Source organism: Sturnira hondurensis, unplaced genomic scaffold, assembly GCF_014824575.4.
Source record: "Sturnira hondurensis isolate 20B ecotype Veracruz unplaced genomic scaffold, ASM1482457v3 Scaffold0000780, whole genome shotgun sequence".
NCBI lineage: Eukaryota > Metazoa > Chordata > Mammalia > Chiroptera > Phyllostomidae > Sturnira > Sturnira hondurensis.
The window spans coordinates 8,371,774-8,395,079 of NW_028073411.1; the positions used below are offsets into that span (position 1 = coordinate 8,371,774).

General features: G+C 39.0%; 1 pseudogene; it reads left to right on the top strand.

The window, feature by feature from the left end:
* Nucleotides 1-1,265: 1,265 nt before the first annotated feature.
* On the top strand, nt 1,266-8,870 carry LOC118989548 (heat shock protein HSP 90-beta-like; annotated as a pseudogene).
* The last annotated feature ends 14,436 nt before the right edge of the window (nt 8,871-23,306 follow it).

Genomic DNA, 23,306 nt, shown 5'->3' on the forward strand with positions numbered 1-23,306 from the left:
TTCCTTATGTTAGTGTGTGCAAAAACTAAAATTCTAAAGTTTATTGAAGATGTTGAGAGAGAACATTAAAATGCAATAACTGTTTTAAAACCTTCTATGGAGCTCAAATAGACACTTTTAACACCAAAACAGTCTAGAACGGGAAAGTGACAAATACATTAGGACACCCACAGAGAAACCTGTTTTCACTTTGGAGTAAATATTTTTTTTTCTCACAAAAAGTTCACTGCCTTGAATTGTGCAAAACTGCCAGATTTAGAGGAAGTTAAGCAATATCTGTATGCAATTAAAAATAAATTAGTCATAGCTGTGATAAAGGGACTTTCCAACTAACTGCATGTGAGATCAGAAAAATTAACACTGAACTGTCACTTAAAAGTAAAAAAGTACTTATATCATTTTAAACATGAGCTTTAGAATCCAGTGAGAATATAGCGGACGGTTTACTCTTTTTTAAAATATGCCCCCTTCGATTTATACCAAATTAACCAACTCATAAATTTAAAAATTCCATGTTCAGATTACAGGATCACCAAAACTGGAAAGTCTAGAACATTTTTAACTAACTATATCAAGCTTTTAATGCTTTACTGACAAGACAATAAAATGATCCAAACAAAATTTCTTTAACCTTACAAGGAGTAATTCCCCCTGTATTAATTGCATTAATGTTCTTTTCCGAGTATACTTTATAGGAGAATTTTAAAGGGTGAGAATTAGATTTTAATTTGGAGAAGCAGCCAAATTTATCAATGGGAAAATTTTGTTGAAATCCAAGAGATTTTAAAGGAGCCCCGCTTGTGGGGTTTAATCCTCAGTAAGGCAGTTTGGGGTTTATCTCCAGACGGAGCTGACGGAGGTCTGGCTGCACCGCGATACCTTGGTTATCGGAACGCTGGCAAGGCCTGTCCTCCTTGACTGCCATGCTCTTCTGAAGAAACATCACCCTGGAGCGAACCATCGAGTTTCCGGTGCTGCCCCAGCCCCTCAAGGCCTTGTCGGGGGAGCCAACTGCCAGATCCAGCTCATTCTCCCTTTGCCTTTCTCTGAACCTCACTCCTCTGAAGTACTGCCCGCGCTTCTGTTCAGCGGTTGGGAACTCCACCCGGGAGGTCTCTCCGCTGCCGCCGCTGGAGACACCGTGGGGTCACCGTGGAGACCTCGGGGTGGAAGTCTGATGGTGGCAATTCGCGTCCTGGTTGCAGCACGTTCTTGGGGAACACTCATATCGGGCCGCAGTTTCTCTCTCCTTGTTAAACGGGCGAATGACAGTAAGAGAACCAAAGCTGCAGGGCAGCTGAGCGGAGAAGACTGCTTAATGCAGACAGGGTGTGAGCTTAATCCACACCGGATGACTTACTCAGGTGTGTTCTCTGAGGAAGCCTTGTTCTCCTGACCTTGTTACTTATCTCCTCCCCCAAATGCACTTGGGCTGAGGGTCATCTCCCCTGGCTCTCTCGGCCTAATAAAATAACCGAAAGTAAAGTATCGCCACGTTTCCTCTAACATTTTCACTCGAAAACTCCATCTCAGTACGAATGTAACCTAATCTATGAGGCCTTTCCAAACCATTTTAGAACATTTCTGGCTTTATCTGGTTATGTCTTCATTAACTGTTGCCTATGCCTGCAATTTTCAACCGTTTTCATCTCAGAGGAAGCATAAACTAGTTACCAAAATTCTACAGCTCACCAAAAAACCTATTTTTGGCAATTTGACCCCCCAAAAAGTATAATTTTGATTCATTCATCCCAGATGACTATTGTTGTGCTGGTGGTTCTCATTGTTTTAATTTGACAATCTAAGAGAAAGAGGTCAGGGCCATCGTCATCGTCATCACTGTTACTATTACCAACGATGAGAGAAAAGCATTGTAATTACAATTACATAGTACATTATTTGGGGTTTATTTTTACTTTAGGTCAACAATTTGGCAATCTTTATCTATGAAGGTTTTTAAAATATGGGTTAAGTTTTCCCCAATAAATTTTTAAAAGTAATTTTTAACTTTTTGTAAGTTTCCAATTAAAATGTCCTGTCATCTCTTGCTGACCAGGGCCACAGGGATCCACCCAATGACTGCCGAGAGGACTCTGGGGACCAGACGGGGCAGAATTCAGCGGTCCCTCTGATCACAGCAGAGACAGAGGCGGGCTTGGCCTCTGTGAGAGCATGGACGTGTTATAGTTATGGACGGTTGTGAGCATGCACTTAATATTTTTCTGTTAAAGAAAGGAAAAAAATATTATGATATGGTTAATGAAGTTAACCAGATAAAAATCATTTTCAACCTGACAGATAGGTATTACCAAATTTAATTAAAGATAAAAATTTGCCCCACAGGCCTCAGAGTCTGGGAGACCATTGACATTTTTAGCACGTGATTTGGTTAACAATGTAGATACACAATGGAAAAAATACCAACCGCATGATTCTGTTATGCAAAACCTGAAATATTAGAGTTTTATCCTGTTTATCAATGCAGTCCTCCTTAATTATAATAAAGCTAGTTTGGGGGTTAAGTTAATATGTATTTAGTGTTATAACATTTATGTATATATAAAGTTTGCCAACATTAAATGCTAAAACAAGGTTATGTCTCTCAAAATAATTAAAATACTTTATCCGGCATAAACAGATATTGTGATTAGTGGAAACATTTTAAAACGTATTTGTAGTTAAAAATATTGGCCTTTGTACAATGGTGTTGCTGAAACAGCATTTTTCAGAGTTCTGTTTCAAAACGGTTAACCATGCTTATGCATTTACTTCTTACTCACAAAAATCATTATGCAAGGAGCCTAAAAATAAGACTATATTTATCACGCCTTTGGAAGCACAGGAGTTCCATCAAGACTAGCGATCTTTGAAAAACTGTTGGCAAGTATCAAGCAGACGGAGACACAGGAGAGGTCTGTCTGTTAGGCAGGCGGGTAGATTTCCTCACCGCAAGATCTGGAAAATAAGAACCCAAGCTTGGAATAATTAGGAAGGGAGGTGAGAGGTAGCCAGCTGGGTGATGTGAGGTGACTACCATATGTCAGAGATCTTCGCACTCCTGTGACTGGCCACAGCAGACTTCTTCAAAACTCTCTTGATGTACAAGAAACATGGAGGGAGAAACAGCCACCTCCACTTGCAATACTAAGGGATTTTCCTTAAGGCATGGGTTCATAATAACGTTTACCTTTCCATTTGAAAATGCAACTCAGAGTTAACTCGTGGCTACCTTACAAGCTGGAGTAGGACAGAAATCTGTCACCTGCTTTAGTGGCTGGATAGGACCGGCTAGAAAAGCAGAAATACATCTGTCCCTATGCTGGTGGCCCTCCGGATCCCCAGTACGTCACAATCAAACCACAGAAAATATGAACATTGGCCATCTCTTTTTCAGGGGAAGACAACTTAAACATGATCTCTGAAAAATAAGCCACAAGTCATACTACTAGGCCAACACAGACCTCTTGTTTAAGAACATGCAGAGAGAAATCACTAGGGATCGGCAAGGACTCTGTGATCTAACAAAAGGTAGTGTAGAAGAATTGGTACAAATGCATTTCTGAAAAGTAGACCTACTATATAAAAGAGGAAAGAAACCCCAAAGTTCTCTCACTTCTTTTTCACAAGAAAATTTGAGAGTCTGAATGTATTGTATAATATGGGACAATATGAAATTAGAAACTTGTATTCCTGGGAAAAAACATTATTACTAAATTTTATAAAGCACAACTCAGACAAATAAGGAAATGTATTATAAGTGACACTCTCGATTAGAGAATTAAGAAATCAGCTAATGAAATTCTCCTGGAAGACAATACAGCCCTGGCTAGTATGGCTCAGTGGGCTGAATGCTGGCCTGCAAATCAAAGGGTCACCAGTTCAATTCCCAGTCAGGGCACATGCCTGGGTTTCGGGCCAGATCCCCAGTAGGGGGCATATGAGAGACAACCATACATTGAACTTTCCCTCTCTTTCTCCGTCCCTTCCCCTCTGTCTAAAAATAAATAATTTTTTTACAAAATTAAGGAAAAAGAAAACACAAAAGATAAGAGAAAAGGTAAGTTAATGAAAGTAGAGCTCTAAGAAAACCAGTGTATTAATAATACAAATGCCAGCCCTGGCCGGTATAGCTCAGTGGATTGAGCGCGGGCCTGCGAACCAGATGATCGAGGTTCGATTCCCAGTCAGGGCACATGCCTGGGTTGCAGGCCAGTTCCCAGCAGGGGATGCACGAGAAGCAACCATACATTGATGTTTCTCTCTCTCTTTCCCTTCCCCTCTAAAGATAAATAAATAAAATATTAAAAAAATACTAATACAAATGCCAGAGAGTAAAATAAGAGTAAATAAAAGGGAAACAAAAATCAAATATGTAATAGGAAAACACTTTTCTGAGAGGGAAAAGACTATAATTTTAACATTTAAAGGGACCACTAAATACTGAATCCATTAATAAAAAGTATGTATACATATATATTTGTATTTTTCTTTATAATCTCAAAGATAAAGAACAATTTCAACAAGCACCTATTGTAAAGAAGCAGAAGAAAATATATTACTTACAAAATAGAAAATATGGATTATTTCTTCTCTTTTTATAAAAGGCACAGAGAGAATGGAGTGATATTGACAGAAATTTTAGAAATACTATTTATAACCCTCAAATTGTATGTACTCATTAAAGATAATGCTTAAATGTGTGACTAGCACTTGTATGTGCTTTCAAATTTCCTTTTTTTCCCCTTTGTGTATAGTCAGGCACATTAAAAAAAAAAACCTTTATGATTGTGTATGTTCATGTGACTATTTTCTTCTTATTACCCAATGAAATGTGAGTAAAAGTGTGTAGACAGGGAGGAGCAACATCCTTTCCCCATCTCTCTTTTCATTTATTCTTCTGCTCAGAGAGTAGATACCCTCAATATGATGACATGCGCAGGAACAGTCATCTGGCTCATGAGTACAACGCTCCAGGGTTGGGAAAGCACAAAGCTGGGTCGCCAACAACACTCTTGACTCTGCCTGGTGAGGGCTGCACTTCCTATGCTCAGGCTTCTTCTATGTATTAATGTATTTAAGGCATTGTTCATTTGACTGTTTTCCTTAGATATAATCAAATCTGATCCTGTCCTATATGACATATGAAAGGGGGAACATGCTTCATATCCTTCTAAGGATTCATGACATAAAGAATCTAAATATTTTTTGAAAAAATATTATCTAGAAAATACTCAGGCCACCTGAGAACTGAATAATTGTAATGCCTCAGACAGGTAAAACATATGGCCACTGTTGATTTCCAAACACTTGCTAAAATGGATACAAATGGATATTAAATGAATAATGTAGCAATTCCATTAGTACTAACCACCTAGTTGTAAAATTTAGAATTATTCTGTAAAATGTGAGAGTTGTAGGATGTGGAGGAAAGGAGATACAATGCTCATCTCATGAGCCAGAGTAAATGATTTATTCTAAAATGAGTGATGGCATTTTAAGAGAAATAGATGTTCAAAATGTATGCCAAATTTTAAACATACAGGCATGCATTAATAGAATAAAAATGTGTAAAGTTTCTATTCCTTTGGAGACAAACTATAAAGCAATAGGATCCTTAGGTGTATAGCAAAAGAGAGGAAAAGGAAAAAGAACACAGCCAGGCCATATAAATAGCTAGGAGTTTATTACAAGGCGATAGAAGTAAGATTTCATTAGTTGGAATTATTTGGGGTGCAAGTGAGACTAACTTGACTTCAAGTTCAGAAGCAAGGGTAAGATTTGTTTAAGTCACTCTTGAGTTACCCTCAAGCATGGTTCTTTTGGTGTGTGAGCCAAACACAGTCCCTGCCCATCTTGCTGTCTAGTGACTGCATCTTTTCACCTTCAAGGTACACAGTGGAGAGAAGGAAGTAGAGACTTTTGCCTTCTGGGCAGAAAATTGCCCAGCTTACGTCTTTCATTATCAATGCCTCCTATTTCAACAAGGACATTCCCTTTGGGGAGTTAATCAGTAATGTCTCGGACAATATATACTAGGAGGGACTGATTGACCCTTCCAAGTTGGACAGTGGTAAAGAGCTGAAAACTGACATCATCCTCAAATCCCAGGAATGCACCCTGCCTTTGGTGGACACAGGCATTGACATGACCAGAGCTAATCCATAAATAATCTGGGAACCATTGTGAACCCTGATACTAAAGCATTAATGGACGGTCTTCAGACTAAGACGGACATCTCCATGATTGGACAATTTGTTGTTTTCTTTTATTCTGACTACCTGGTGGCAGCGGAAGTGGTGATGATCACAAAAGCACAATGATGATGAGTAGTGTGCCTGGGGATGTTCAGCTAGGGTTTTCTTCACTTACAAGCTGACTGTGATAAACCCATTCTCTAGGGTACCAGAGTGATCTGTTGCGAACCACCCTGCCTGGTTTCAGAAGTTGTAACCTCCCATGACTAAGGCTGAGTAAAGAGATCTTGGGACCATAAGCCACTAAGGAGACAAAGCTTATCTCCCTGGCAGGGGCACGCCCTCTGCCCCCTTTCACTTCACCCTGCTTGGCCCTGGGAGGATGACTGGTTAGCCAAGGATGAGTGAGATTTCTCAAAGGAAGATGACCTAAGATAGGCATAGTCACAAAGGGGCCCTCAAGGAAGGACTTGGGGGGCTATAGAAAAAGGGGGTGATGGGCCCTCACCCCTCAGCTTTGATATAGATTGAGTCCTCATTCTGTCTTGGAGAAGTCTCCTGATCTCTTGGCTGCCTTACTTGCCCTGCCTGACTTAAGCCTGAAACAATGTGGGAGGTGGGTGCAGCCTTGTACTGGAAAGGGCAGGTTCCCAGGGGCAATCAGGCCTAAGAAAGAATGCATAAAATCATGTGAAACATGCTTTGCTAAGAATACCCTCAATTTAAATGATAAGGGTCCAAGCATAGAATGAGTGTGTTTCCCCAAAGTTTTTTGACACTTTAGCTATCTGACCCTGACTCAGAATAAGCCCTCATAGCTCTTTGACTGTTATCTATTATTTGATCATTACTGCCTGACAATGATTGATGAGCTTTACGTATACACCCTGCATTCCTATGCAAATTAAACTCAGTGACAGTCCATTGAGGAACAGGCTCCTGGCCCTTCTCCTTTGAAAGATTGGCCACCTTTCCTCCCCAAGCAGATCCTGTCTTGGTAGACTTAATCTCATCTGCAGTGGAGCAGGGGGCTCTGTGGGCAAAGCTCCCCCACAGTGATCTACCCTCTACCTCAAAGAAGAGCAGACAAAGTACTTAAAGGAGAGGTAGGTCAAAGAAGTGGCGAACAAGTACTCATAGCTCATAAGTTATCCTGTCACCCTTTATTTGGGGAAGGAACGAGAGAAGGAAATCAGTGGTGATGAAACAGAGGAAGAGAAAGTTGAGAAAAAGGAGAAAGATAAAATGGTGAGGAGAAGCCTGAGACTGAAGAAGTGGACTCAGGCGAGGAGGATGATAGTGCTAAGAATAAGTAAGAAAAAATGAAGAAGATTAAGAAGAAGTGTTGATCGGGAATCACTCACTGAACAAAGCTAAGCCCACTGGGGTTAGTGAGAAGAAACACTGATGACATCACCCAGAAGGAATATGGGGAGTTTTATACGAGTTTCACCAATGAATGGAAAGATCACTTGGCAGTCAAGTACTTCTCAGTAGAAAGTTAGTTGGAAGTCATGGTATTGCTGTTCAAGGCCTGTCATGCTCCTTTTGGACTCGTTGAGAAAAAGAAGAAGAACAACATCAAACTCTCGGTCCACCATGTGTTCATCATGGACAGCTATGAGCAGCCGACTCCAGAGTATTTCAGATTCATCCGTGGTGCAGCTGACTCTGAGGACCTGCCCCTGGATATCTCCCAAGAATTGCTCCAGCAGAGCAAAATCTTGAAGGTTGTTCATTAATGCAGAGTTAAGTAGTGCTTTGAGCTTTTCTCTGAGCTGGTGCAAAACAAGAACTGTAAGAAATTCCGCTAGGCATTCTCTAAAAACGTAAAGCCTGGAATCCATAAGGACTCTACTAATCAGAACAACTTTCTGAGCCTTTGCTCTTTCACAGCTCCGAGGCTGAAATAAAATTAATTCACTTTTGAACTATGTCTCTCACATAGAGGAGACCCAGAAGTCCATCTATTATGCCACTGGTGAGAGCAAAGAGCAGGTTGCCCACTCCGCGTTTGTGGAGCGAGTGTGGGAGCAGGGCTTCGAGGTAGTTATATACAGAGCATATGAATGAGTACTGTGTGCGGCAGCTCAAGGAGTTTAATGGGAGGAGCCTGGTCTCAGTTATGCCGGAGGGCCTGGACTACCCGATGATGAAGAGAAGAAGAAAATGGAAGAGAGCAAGGCCAGGTGTGAGAATGTCTGCAAACTCATGAAAGAAATCTTGGATAAGCAGGTTGGGATGGTGACTGCCTCCAATAGGCTCATGTGTTCGCCTGGCTGCACTGTGACTAGCACCGACAGTGAACAGCCAACACCGAGGAAATCCTGAAAGCCCAGGCACTTTAAATCTCCACTGGGCTACATGATGGTCAAAAGGAACCCAGAGATCAACCCCAGCCCCAGCCGCTCTGTTCTGGAGACTGTGAGTGCCGAAAGTGGAGGCAGACAAGAGTGACAAGGCTGTCGAGCACCTTGCGGTGTTGCTGTTTGAAACTACAGGGCTCTTGAAACTGTACTTGAGGATCCCCAGACCCACTCCAACCACACGTGCTGCAGGATAAATCTCAGCAGAGGCACCGATGAAGATACAGCGAGGGCAGAAGGATCCAGTGGTGGTGTTTCTCTTGAGATCCATGCCCCTCCCCCGGGGGAGATGAGGATGCCTCTCCTATAGAAGAAGTAGATTAGGAAATTGTACCTTCCAACCTTGTGTCCTCTGTATAGTGACTCCGTGGCTCCCCCTACAACCCTAAGTGACCCCAGCAAACCTGGTTGCCTCTGCTGATGTCTGGTGGGGTTTTTTTTTTTTACCCTCTCCTGTCTTTCTGCCTGAGGCAGGATACAAGGGCCTCCAGCCTTCTCTTCCCACATGTGACGTTGGGTTTGGATGTTGTGTATTGTCAGGTTTTTTTCTTAGTTGTTTATTTTGTTCTGAAATTAAAGTCTGCAAAATAAAAAAGATGCAGTTTAAGCCAAAGGGTAGAATTTATTGCTTCATTGGAAAACCCAGGAGTCCAAAATTCTCATTCGCAGATAAGGAATCCCTTAGTCCATCTCTTCTGTCCTTTATTTGGAATTTTAAAAGTTCCCTAAAAAAAACTCTAAAGAGTCCTCACTGGTCAAAAATAACATTGAAGTGTTTGCTATATAGGTAACAAATACACTAAAATAATGTAACAGTATTTTGGCCCTGGCTGGCGTAGCTCAGTGGATTGAGCGCTGGCCTGCGAACCAGACGATCGCGGTTCGATTCCCAGTCAGGGCACACGCCTGGGTTGCAAACCGGTTCCTTGCAGGCTAACTACCAGCAGGGGATGCACAAAAAGGCAACCATACATTGATGCACAAAAAGGCAACCATACATTGATGTTTCTCTCCCTCTCTCCTTCCCCTCTAAAAATAAATAAATAAAATCTTTAAAAAAAAATAAAATAATGTAACAGTAGGAATGGGTATATATGTGTATATTTGTATAATGAATTCAAATAAAAGGAGAGAAAGGGAAATAATAATATATACAAAACTAACAGTAGGAATGGGTATATATGTGTATATTTGTATAATGAATTCAAATAAAAGGAGAGAAAGGGAAATAATAATATATACAAAACTAAATTTAAGGCTAAAATGATTTAATTAGAAGAGAAATTATTTCGGGCCTATGAACCAAAAGATCACGGTTCGATTCCCAATCAGGGCACATGCCTGGTTGCAGGCCAGTTCCCAGTAGGGGCCAGTTCCCAGTAGGGGCCAGTTCCCAGCAGGGGCCAGTTCCCAGCAGGGGATGCACCAAAAAGCAACCATACATTGATATTTCTCTCCTTCCCTTCCCTTCTAAAGATAAATAAATAAAAATTTTTAAAAAAGAAGAGAAATTATTTCTAAAAAATGAAGGTAAAATCTATGATGACTATATAGTAGCTACAAATGTTTACATGCCTAATAACATGGTTTGTGATTATAAAACAAGTTAGAAATAACAAGAAATTCACAACACTTCAGTTGTAATAAGAAACTTTAAAGCTCCTTTCTTAGTCTCTGACAGATAAAAAGATAAGATATAAATGGAAAAACTAAATTACATATTACATAAACTTGACTTAATATATTGTAAATATCATAGAAAATACATACTATTAAAATATATATTAAGCCCTGGCTGCAGCAGCTCAGTGGACTGGGCACCAGCCTGCAAACCGAGGGGTCGCCGGTTCGACTCCTGGTCAGGGCACATGCCTGGGTTGCCAGCCGGGTCCCCAGTTGGGGGTGTATAGGAGACAACCACACATTGATATTTAAATATATATATATATATATATATATATATATATATATATAATATTTGCCAAGAGAAACTACATTTTAGGTCTTGAGATATCTACAATAAATCTACCAATTTGTAAAACTGCACAGCCTAATACAATAAGTTGTCCTAAAACAGAAAGATACTAGGGACTAACAGTAAGAGCATAAACTTACACTCTCACAAATAAGGCCATTTGGAAACAAAGTAATATTTTTAAATAGGTTTTTTAATTCAAAGAGACAATGCATAACATATACATAGATACACACAAACAAATATACATATGTGTATGCATACACATATATGTCAAAATAATAAATTGTACCAAATGATAATGATATCAATAATCTCTAAACTTGAAGTGGTCAAAGCTGTACTCAGAAGAAAATAAATGGTCTCAAATAATTTTTAATAATAAGCCATAAAGAAAAGATAAATAAAGTATACAAATACATGAAAGGATTCACAAAGTTAGAAAAAATAGATGATAGAGAAACAAAATACCAAAACTACTTATATAAAAATAATAATGAAATGCTCAAACCTATAAGGAGGACATTCAACCACAGGTAAAACATCCACACAAAAGGTGAGAGAATAATGTGTGACAACTGCAGCACAACCTAAGCCCTGGCAAGGGCGCTTGGTTGGTAAGAGCATCGTTATCCCTCAGGTTCAATACCCAGTCAGGGCACATACAAGAGGCAACCAATGGATGCACAGGAAAATGTGTCTCTTTCTTTGTCTCTCTCTGTCCCCCACTTCCTTTTTCTCTAATATTAGTAAATAAGCAATTTAAAAACAAAAAATGGCATCAAGATCAAAATTAATTTCTTTGGTAGAAAGATACAATGTACTAAAAAAGACGTAATTTTTCCAGAACGGAAAAATTGAGTGCAAACTTTCCACTAGAAATTGTAAAATTAGGAAAATAAATGATTTTATACACACACACATATATATTTTTACTCCACATGTGCATATATTTATTATATTTTTTATTGGGAAAGAAAGAACCCAGACTATTTTAGGTTTTGAAAAACATCTTGAATGTCTTTACAAATGTTACAAAATTTCCAACACTGTTTTGCCAATCACCGTTTCTTAATTTTATAGCTTAAGCGGATGTCAAGGGAAATTTAATCCTTATGTTTCTGATTCTTTTATATTTGGCCCATCGAAGTGTTTCATAAGAACTATTTGATGTCTGAAAGTTCCTACAGGCTTTTCATTTCAAGCATGTTTAAGATAATTTATTCCGAATTAAGTAGCATTTTATCAGGATCAAATGAAAATGAAACTCATAAGCCTTAAATTATTTTGAAAATTTAAAGACTGATAAACATCATCAATATTTATTTAGCATTTGAAGGTCTACTCTGGCCAAAATACAAATATACCAAAGGGATCTTAGATCTGTTTACTTTGTTAAAAATAAATATACGTCTTTTCTCTATGAAAAAGCAATAGAAATTAGTATAAGCAGTAATTTATTAAGCACTGAACTGGAGTTTGCATGGTATGAGCTGAATGGTCCCAGTAACTGTCTCAGTGTGAGAAGTGACTGTATTTATCCTGGCATCCAAGGTCACCTGACTGTTTCTCTAACCACTGGATCCTTCCTGAGAGGTCCTTAGAGAAAATATATGGAGAACTGTACCTGACAAAGGATCAGTTTATGTGAGTATTAAACTTTGGCCCCCAAATCCTACCTAAAACTCTATGGCCTGAGCTGAATCCTATAAATAATACATGAGCTCTGGGTCAAACTTATTGAGTTTGAATTTGACTCCACAATTTACTGACTCTGTGATCTTAAGTGAGTTATGTAATTTCTTGAAGACCCTGAGTTCCTTAGCTATAACATAGGAATGAACATAGTTTCTGCTTGTTATGATGTACATATTTTTAGAAACTTTAATTTTACTATTTGAAGCCCATTTCTCACATTCATTATTCTAATTATCAGGCCACCAGTTTTATAAATAACTTACTTCTGACCTTCACCATGCTTCTTAACAAATTATATTATGTTGACTGAGTTACCAACAGGAGAAACTCACTTAGCCATGTTTCAGTCCAGTTTCTGGGTGTGTATCATGTCTGAATGTACTATTAACTGCATGTATATTAAAATATTTAAAGATAAATTATATATATTAGTGTACATAACTGAAAAATACTAACAATGCATCCTATCTTTGCAGAACAAGATAGAAGAATCCAGGGAAGCTTTGTGTTCATGTTCATGAGGTCCCTAGTTGGTTTGAGGGGTTTCTGTAATTGATGCTGACTTTAATGTTAATGGAACTCTCCCTTTAGAATATGTCATCATCTGTCTTAAACAACCTATTCTTTCATGTTGGAGCTTGGAATAATGAAATGGACAAACTCAGGGTTCACTGAACCTAAAAAATAGGTTGTGAAACCATTCTGTACCTACTTGATAATCAACACTTCTGTAATTAATGTGTGGCACCTGTTTTGATCTGAGATTTGTTTTCTTTATAACCTGGAAGACAGGTTGTGACAAAGTCACTAACTCACGCATCTCAAACTGCTACTCCGAGCACCATCCACCACAAGGAATAGAAGTTCATTTTGCATGACCACATTGGCATATTCCAGTCACAATGTGACTCTGTATGTTTGCTGTGAGAAACAAGGAGGCTATCCATGTGAACACTCAGGACAATTACTGGCACAGAGTCAGAGCTCAGGGAACGGCCAACGGTCGCTCTTGTCAGGCAGAAATGGTCTGTTACCAAAACAAGCCGTATGCCTTTGTTTCCCCTTACACAGGCCCAGTATCTGATTCTACCACCAACTGCAGTAAAAGCCTTTTCTTTTTTCAGAAAGAACACAAGAGTTTGTGTCAGTGCATAGGCAAAGATGGTCCCCATCACCCGTCTCAGGCTTTCTTCCGTCAGGCACGTGTGACACCCATAGACACTTGTTACTTCTAATACTGAAGGCGGAGAATTCTCAGATGACAAAAGCTGGGAGCAAGAGAGAGGTTTCCTTTCTCTACGTCTGAGAAACCACAAAGTCCTGCAGGTTCCACAAAATGCGTAGTGAATGCATGAGCCTCTGGAACTTAAGCCCCGTAAAACTTGGAGGGATTTATCCAACCCGCCATGTCTTCTTAAATGAAGAGGAAAGTGTGTGGTTAGGTGAAGAGGGACAGGAGTGTTTAACTTCCTTTTCCAAAACCAAATGGTTTGTGTGCTCCATAGTCCAAATACTGGCTTGACTGATGTGATGAATTAAATTTATATTTATACACACACACACACACACACACACACACACACACACTGTTCTATATATAGAGAGAGATATATATCACATACATATACATATATAAATAACTGTTATACATATATTGTGCATGACTATCCGTATATCTATACACATAAATAATCATGTCATCATGTAAAATATGCATATATACATATATATAAATAGACAATGAAGAGTGATTGTTTAATTTTTGGTGATTTTAATTATTTTATTTCTACCTATACCTTCCCAGTGGACATAATATACCTTGTAATTAAAATGGTGACAATAAGTTTACAAATAAGATTACTTTCTTGGTATTGTGATCCTTTTCTTGTCTCCTCTTCTTAAAAAATAATGTGTTCTGAGAAGACCAAATTAAGGACAGAGCAAGTCTGTATAAATGTGCTTCTCCAAATATTATCTTTTTATACTATATAATTAATAATAATAAATGTGATCTGCAGTTGGCTATGAACTTGAACCTGAGAGGTGGGATGCAGAATATCTCAGAAAATGGAGGTAAACTGCAACACACAAAGACACCCTCCCTCCGTTCAAAGTTGGCCCAGTACAGGGCTGTCTAGGCCAGCTGGGAGAAGTTTGATAGGCTCAGCTTTTATTCATTTTTAAAGTTTAACCTTGAGTCATTTTACCTATATCAAGAAGGTTTTTTTTTTTGGGGGGGTGGTCAGGTCATGTATGCTTTTCATAAGCAGCAGAGGTACTGCATAGCTGTTCCAAGTCACATTTTGGAAGCAGTTATTCTTGAAAGATTTTTTCCCCCTGTGGCATTTCATGGAAAACACTTGAGCCTGCCAACAAGTTATGGATATGTTTTGTTAGACAGAAAAGATTCTTAATATGAATAAGCTAATTGAAGCCATGGGAATAAGTACTATTACACAATTTTGGTTCATAATACAATCACATAGGTGGAAGGAATTTTGAAAACTCACCTACTTCACTGTATTTAAGATAAAGGATACCACCGACTTCCCCTTTACCACTCCCTTTAGTGAACGAGTACCTGCCCTGTTTTCAAAACAATATGGGAAATTCAAGACTACCAAGTTAATTCTACCCTCTGGTAGTTCTTAGAATTGTAGAGGAATAAGAATACATTTTGTTGCAAATTAAACTTTAGAACGGTATAAAAATACAAGCCATTTTGCCGTCATTTTTGTGTTATCATGTGATCTCATCCTGGGGCTTCCGTGTATCTTCTTTTCTACTCCCTTTCATTTTCCAGTTTCCATTTCTCTGCTGCGTAAGTTAGGAACTTGTTGTCGTTACAAGCAACAAAGACTCATCTGTGCTAGCGCCACAATGTAATTAATGGCTTTCTAATGTGTCAGTGTGGCTAGGCCGAACTGTTGCCCAGAATGCACTTTAATGGCACGTTTCCCTAGGGTCAAATACAAAAAAAGACTCTCTCCGGAACCGGAGAAAGGAAGGAAGGGGGCAGCTGTTTTGTGGGATACATCAGCTGTTGCTGATCTGCTAACTTGCCTCTTTTTAAAATTTAATTGACTTTTTAATTTTTTAAATTAAGTTTATTAGGGTGACGTTGGCTAATAGGATCATATAGTGTACATTTCTATGATATGTGATCTGTATATCCCACTGTGTGCCCACCACCTAAAGGCAAACCACCTCCTTTATCCTTAGATCTTTCAACTTAACTTCTGAGCCTGGGGTGGGGTATGTGAGCGGGCAGGCACGTTCGTGTACACAGGTTCAGCAACTTGAAGAAGGGCCCAACTTCTGCAAGACACTCATTACAGGGTCAGAGGGAGTGGGAATGGACACAGGCTTCAGTGCCGCCCTGTGGATTTCCAGCTCTTCTGGCGGGAGTGGGGGTGTGGGGTGGGGTTCTGTTCCTCCCAATGGTTTGTGCTGGGGACTTAGGGCAGATGTGGAGACAGCACCCCTAATCGGGTAAAAAAGTACTCTCTAATACATCCCTGGTGCATACCTATATATTGTTGATCTATATCAGAGAGCAGGACAAAGTGGGTTTCCTGGGGAACGATAAAGAATCGGGTCAGGCCGCAAAGGGCGAATTAGGCAGAAGCCCAGAAAAACAAAGGAAATCCTCTAATGGAGGGCTTTTGGGCACAAAGACACCAGTGGAGGAAACCGTAAGTTCGAAGTACAGTGGCTTTTTCATTGGCTGAGTGTGTCAGTCTCCCATTGGCTGAGCTGATTCGGGAGTCGGAGGAGGTCCCATCCGAGGTGCTGGTCGCAGTTTCGCTTCCTGGAGCGACACGTGGGTGAGAGGGCTCTGCCGTAGCCTCCAGACTCCGTTATACCTGATGTTTCTGTTTATTAACTTTCCCAGTGTCCTCGGGGTTCTGCTCCTCTGGTTGAACCCGCCCTGCTACCTGCAGGAGAGAGAACTAGAGAGCAAGAATGAGGATTAGAAATCAAGGCTGCCCCTCATTTGCCCCTCTCCTCGGTCTGGGTTCGAGCTTTTTCTCTTTATACAGTTTTCCTGTGCGTTTCTGGAAAATATGTAGGGAAATACAGCCCAGCCAGTTAGGAGAATCAATTCAGTGTCCAAACACCTGGAGAGACTCCAGCTCCCTTATTCAGCATTTATCTTCCTCTCGGGACAAACTCTAAACCTCAGGAACCAGAGATTCCTGGGTCGAGCACATTCGAATCCCGCACCGTGGCGGTGGCCACCTGCTGTTGCCCAGGAAACGGGCTCCAGTGGGGGATCTGGCCCCTGGCCAGCGCCCACCGCTCCTGCGTCAGATGCCGCAGGGGCGGGTTGAATCAAAGGACAGCGGGGATTGCAACGGCATTTTCCTGGGAATCGGAGAAAATTAGGGACTGGCCGAAGCTGATTGTACCAGACGTACAGGTAAGATGTCGGTGGTTGTTTCTGGCCGGTGCCTGATCTGATCAACTGGTGCCCATATCATGAAAGTTGAACATTTTCGGTGTCACCCCTCCTTTCCCCACAGATTCAACTCAAAATGCTCATTCGTTCATACAAGACGCGTTCGTACATTTTATCATAGGCCGTAAGCACAATATTGGTATATCAGGGAAAGCAAAGATGAGTGGGAGGCAAGGTTGTACTCCCAGAGTGTGTTAATTTAGTCAGAGAGACAGACCCTTCCAACTTGATGCCAACCTTGGACCCCGAGTCAGGCATGTTAGATCCGTGCTCCGCTTGTTGCTGTTTTGACCACGTGATTTTAGGGCACAGCCAGTGTGTAAGGAAATAGACTACCTACATCGTACCGTCAACATTAAATCTGTATGCTCTCGGGTCGGTCATTTCATCTTTTCAGGATGGAGTCTTTATGCCTAAAAGCAGGGGTAGGGTTGGGGTGAAAATAAAACAAGATGCTGTGTGAAAAGGGCTGTACCGTAAGAGTGACATGTGCTTTTATTTTTCAGTTCATTGCAGCTTTTGTTTGGTCGAGATTTTTTAAAACTTAAGAATGATGAATTTTTCAAATTCCTTTCCGCAGCTAGAAGCATAATAATGATTTTTTAATCTGGCTATTAAGTTAACCAATTATATAAATAGATTTAAAAATATTTAGCCATTGTTATATTCGTAGAATGTACCCTCCTTGAAATTTTAATTATTCTCCTGCACTTAATTAACTTAGAATGTATTTAGGATTTTTTAAAAAAAATCTCTGTGGAGCCGGCATGATCTTGATGCACAAACTCAGTGGTGAAGCCAGTAGCACAGTTTTTACTGCCTTTAAATCAGTCCGATGTCCCCCTCGAGCACCTACGCCCCTAGGTTGGCTGGAAACTCAGTGGCGGTTCTACCTGAGCCTCTTCCCTATTACTGAGGAAGTATGGTTTCCAGGGTCTTACAAAGTACCAAGGCATTGGAGGAAACCCGTCATCAGTCATCGCTGCTCCTCAGTTGCTCCCAAGCCACCTATTATTCAGTCCCAGATCCCCAGCCTGCCCTTTTCTTCGGAGGTTTTACGGCTTCCTAGCCCACGCCGCCGGAGCAAAGTGCAGGTCCCTGAGGTCTTAGGGAATGATAAATCTCTTCTTTCTCACCAGTGGGAGGAATTTCTTCCTTTTTCCCTCCAAGTAGAGACTGATCTCCACCCTGAAAATACTTAATCTAATCTCTGCAGTGATGCTTTTGCAAAAGAGGTGAGAGAATTGTTCAAGGCAACAAACATAAACTATCATAAATGCTTGGGGCTGAGTAGGGGGATATATCTAGAGAATTGCAGTGTAATTTGATAACATGAATTACGACACTTTCCATTTCTTTTAGGATTTGTAACAATTTAAACAACAGAAAAATGTCAGTCCCTTCTCAGAGTTTGGATGATTTACTCACTAAAACCATCTGAGCTTCATGTTTTTTAGAGACCAGCTCTTTTCTGAGTGTTTCAATTTGTTACATGGTTATTGGTGTATTTAGGTTTTCTACTTTCATGAAATCAATTTTGGCAACCTCAACTCTTCCAGAAATATATATATTTATTTCATTGGGATGATTATGTGTTGCAGAGAATTATTTATAGTACCGTAATTTTTATAATGTTCTCTGTTCCTGGGGTTGTATATATTTTTTGTTTCTAAATAATAGCATCTTTATTTTCACTTGATTAGATTACTTAGATGGTTTGTCTATTTTACCATTATTTTTCGGGTTCAGCTCTTGGGTTTATTTATTAATTCTAATTAACTTTTTCTAGTTTTAAGTTTAGTGATGTCTGCCTTGTTTTTCAATTTCTTTCTCTAGCTTTGGTTTCTTTTTGTTTTCTATCTTCTAGGGTTGAATGCTCAGTTCATTTATTTCCAAGAAATGTTGTTTAATAAGAAATGCGTTCAATGTTGCATGTGCCTCTGATTCTGGTAACGGTCCCAGGGTAAATTTAATATGGCTTGCTATCTTTGTAATTGTTTTGTAACCTTCTAACAATGGTTCTGTTTCTATTGACCCAAGGGTTTTTTATTTGTTATATTTTACAGACTATTTTACATTCTTCCTATATTTTATGTATTTAATTGTTTTATACAGACACACATGCATACACTATCCCCTGGTGTTGTTGAGGTGTGATCTGCAAACATTTTCTCTGAAATTTCAATTTTGAAGAGCTTATATTAGTTGTCTTATATTTTAAATATTAATGGCCTATAAAATCTCCATTTTCTCTTTGTTAAAGAATATTCCACAGTGAGGTTTCTTCAAAACCAGTTTGGGAACTTTTCTACATGCCCAGCTCTAAATTCGTTCTAACCATGGCTCCTTCTTGCTTTGGGAACTTCATCAATGATTACTGGTTATTCTCTTATCCTCTGATAGAATGTGGGTCTTGTTTATTTCATGAGACATCCTCTGTCTTTGACTCATAAAGCCCTTGACTTTAGTTCTCTTTTTACTTCAGACATTTAATTAGCTGCTTTTGCTTTGGGCATGCCTTTGTTGTACTTGTAATTTTTNTTTCTCTTTGTTAAAGAATATTCCACAGTGAGGTTTCTTCCAAACCAGTTTGGGAACTTTTCTACATGCCCAGCTCTAAATTTGTTCTAACCATGGCTCCTTCTTGCTTTGGGAACTTCATCAATGATTACTGGTTATTCTCTTATCCTCTGATAGAATGTGGGTCTTGTTTATTTCATGAGACATCCTCTGTCTTTGACTCATAAAGCCCTTGACTTTAGTTCTCTTTTTACTTCAGACATTTAATTAGCTGCTTTTGCTTTGGGCATGCCTTTGTTGTACTTGTAATTTTTATCTTTGGTTCTCTCTGTGTGTGTGTGTGTCTCTCTCTCTCTCTCTCTCTTTTTTTTTGCAACTCAGATTGTGTTGAGCAAACTCCTTTATTCTTGTAATATTGGCTATTTGTTTTACATATTTTTTCAGTACCTTGGGCCTAATTTCATTCTAACAACTGCCCACTCAACATAATCACCAGAATATTATGCTGTTTCCTTGAAATTAATGTAACATCAGATATAAGATAATAATAAAAGTGATTTTTTGCCATAATGGAGTGAAAATATTTTTGAAGACTTCACTAAGTGCATGAAAATTTTTTGATTAATGTGACATAACTGTAATAAAATAATAGAATAGGTGTTTCATAGAGTAAGTATAATAAAAATTCAAATAAAAGATGGCCTTGAATTCATTTAGATGATTACCACTTATTCTCTATATTGTATCTTTGTAATTTTCTCATTTAAGTGAACTTTTTCCCTGAATTTTTCTGTATTAGATCTCATTATCTTCATTAAACTTAATTTATCCAGTTATAGAGCATTCTGGGATTGTTAGAAGATATACTCTAGATTATGGGTAAAAGATAAAAATGCAGCTAAGATTTCAAAATTATCTTTTGTGAAATCCTGTTAGTTATATTTTCTATCTCCAAGTTAATGATGAGGAAAATTTGTGAACATTATTTGTCAAGCAATTATGTGTTAGCTTAGTAGGTATATGATATCCAAGCCAGATTTTCTCATTAATTAGAATGTATTATACAGCATAAAATTTTGGATGGCATTGTCTTTTTAAAATCAAGGTAATTTAAATCTTTTTCTTTTTCTAAATCATTTGTGCCAATCAGTCTTAAACCTCGTTAAATTAGAGCAGTCAGACATAAGTGTGCTTTAGCAAGTTACATTGGTGTTGACCTAGATAGTCTCCAAGTTCCTTTAAATGTTGTCGAATTTACTTTAAAAGCAGTGTAATCTGAATGTTTTTTGAACTCCAGATCTCTCTTTCCATGTGAATGTAAGCAAAGCATGCATTTTAACAAAGTAAATACATTACATTAAGTATGCTGATATGACTAATTAATGGATTATTTATAGAACAAACACGAATTATTCTTAAAATATTGATAAATCACTTTTGACTCCCAGTCTCTCCTCTCTACCTGTTCTCTTTCTGGCCAAATAAATTCACAGTCACATCCAATAATTGACAGCTTGGAAGAAGCTGCATTAAAAAAATGTAGTTGAGTCTGGAGAAAACTTTGGTGATAGTTTATTATAATAAACATACGACCATTGCAACAATGGAATTTGATGTAATGACACAACCTCTGTACTAACATTGCACATCTGTGTATTTAAAGCATTATTTTACTAAGTGCTCCTTTGCTCACTTGCCAAATGACCAACTGTCTGTTTACTGTTTCAATCTTAACTCAAGTTGAGATATCCACTCCATGAAATTCCTCCCCCTTCTCCTTGCCTTTACTATAGAAATCTTTGTTTAAAGTTCTCATTTATATTCCATAGCTGTGAATTGTATAGTGGCAGACAGTCTTGGTTCAGAATGTTTCAAGAAGAAGAATGATTTTCAAGTAAGGATTTCACTGAGACAACATTCTAATGTTTCAAACATTAGTTAATGGCTTACTTCTGTTTGCATTTCCTTTCTCAGTTCTCCTTTAGATCATGGCTGGCTGAGGCTGGGCGATGGTGCGTGTTGCTCCAACCCTAATGAGATGACCAGGTTCGAAGATTCGGCAAGTGATGTCCTGAAAAAATATGAGATCAACAGCTAGTAAAATATTCAACAAAAGGGAATAGAATAGTCATTTGGCTTTTTATTCTTGTTCCAATGGGAAATCAAAAATACTCTATGGGTATTTGTCCAAACCCACAGACTATGCAACACCAAGAATGAACCAAGAACAAACCATAATGTAAACTGTGGACTTTGGGTAATTATTGTGTCTCAATGTAGGTTCATGAGTTACAACAAATGTGCCATTCTGATGGAGGATGTTGGTGAGGGTGGTGGTTGTGCATGTGTAGTAATAGGGAGTATTGGGGGAATCTCTGCATCTTTTGCTCAGTTTTGCTGTCAATCTTGAACTGCTCTAAAATATTTCTAAAATTAATCCATTTTTAAAAACTTGTTGGAACATGGATGGTATCTATGGTACTCACTGTGTACTCAGTAGACTATTTAGACCTAACTGGGCATGGTAAACTTGCATTGGGGCCCCCACGGGACTGTGCCTCCCCGTGTTCTATCTTTGTGTAGGCAGTCCCCTCCCACATTGGACCTGGGAGAATGCGGCATTAGCAAGTGTAATGCACCACTCTTGATGTATTAGGGCTTATGTATTAGGGCTTTGCTTATTGAAATACTCAATTTCAGTGAGAGCCCACTCATCATGCTTAAATGTGTCCAAGCTATGCTGCTGGAGAAAAAGAGTCGAGAAGAGGTTCTTCAAGATACAACAGTGCATGAAGAGAGATCCTGCGTGGAAGGGGCCTGAGGGCCCCAGCCGAGCTCCTGGATTCACGAGTGAACGCTGCCAGTCAACCCACAAAAATCTGAGCCATAATAAACTTGTTTTCAGCTACTTCAGTTTTAAGGTGCTATGCTACCCGTCAGTAATTAACTGATAACTCTCTAGTTATTTTCAGTTCCTTTTATGATAACCTCATAAAATGTCGCTCTAAGCACTATGATTCTCCAATTCTTCTCCCTGTACTCTTTCCTGATTCTGTAACTTTCTCTCCCCTATACTTTGATCCTTAATACTCCTCAGTCATTCTTTTCCAAGTTTTTCTTTGTACCTGAATTCTTTGTACCTTTTACCTGTTGAGCGTTGGGGTGGGGAATGTTCATAAAATTCAGTAGAGGGTTACATTAGATTCATTTGGGGTTTTTTTCTCATCAACATTCAAATAAATTTGGTTAAGTGTTCTTATTCCCCACTCCATTTATTCACATGGAATTATTTGCTTAGTGAGACACTGGCCCTGAGTGGAATGAGTATTGGCCTCTTAAGTATATTATAAGAGGAATAAAAATGGAAAGCAAACCTCTTCTATACTCTTTTATGAAAATGTTCCTGGTTATGGATCTTATTCTACTTCAGAACATCACTTATTGAATCCACTCACCTAATCATTTCATTAGGATTGGAACAGCGAGCACCTTCTCCCAGCTTCAGCGAGCAACCATCTAGGAGAATGAAAGAGTAAAAACAAGACACACACAAAAATAAGCCATTAACCAAAGTTTGCAGAAATCGGAATGTTCTTATTAAAATGTTTGCTTACACCACTGGCAACTACTGATTTGTTTCATTATCTCCATAGATTGGCTTTTTCCATGATGCGATATTATTAGAAGCACACAGTCTGTAGCCTTTTCAGATTGGCTTCTTTCACTTGGTACAATATTTAATTTTCCTCCATGAGAATGATGAGTAATATCACAGTGTCTGGATGTTGCAGTTTATTTATCCACTCATCAACTGCACTGGTAAATACCAAGGAGTGTGGGACTGTGGGACCAAAGGGTGAGAGGATGTTTAGTTTTCAAAAATACTGCCAAACTGTCTTCGAAAGTGCCTGTACCATTGGCATTCCCACCAGAAATACATGAACTTGCCTGTTGGGCCACATCTTTGTCAGCATTTGATGTTGTCAGTGTTCTGGATTTGGGCCACTTCAACGGGTTTGCAATAGTATTTCATTGCTGCTTTAATTGACATTTCCCTGATGACATACAATGTGGGGCATCTTTTCACAAAC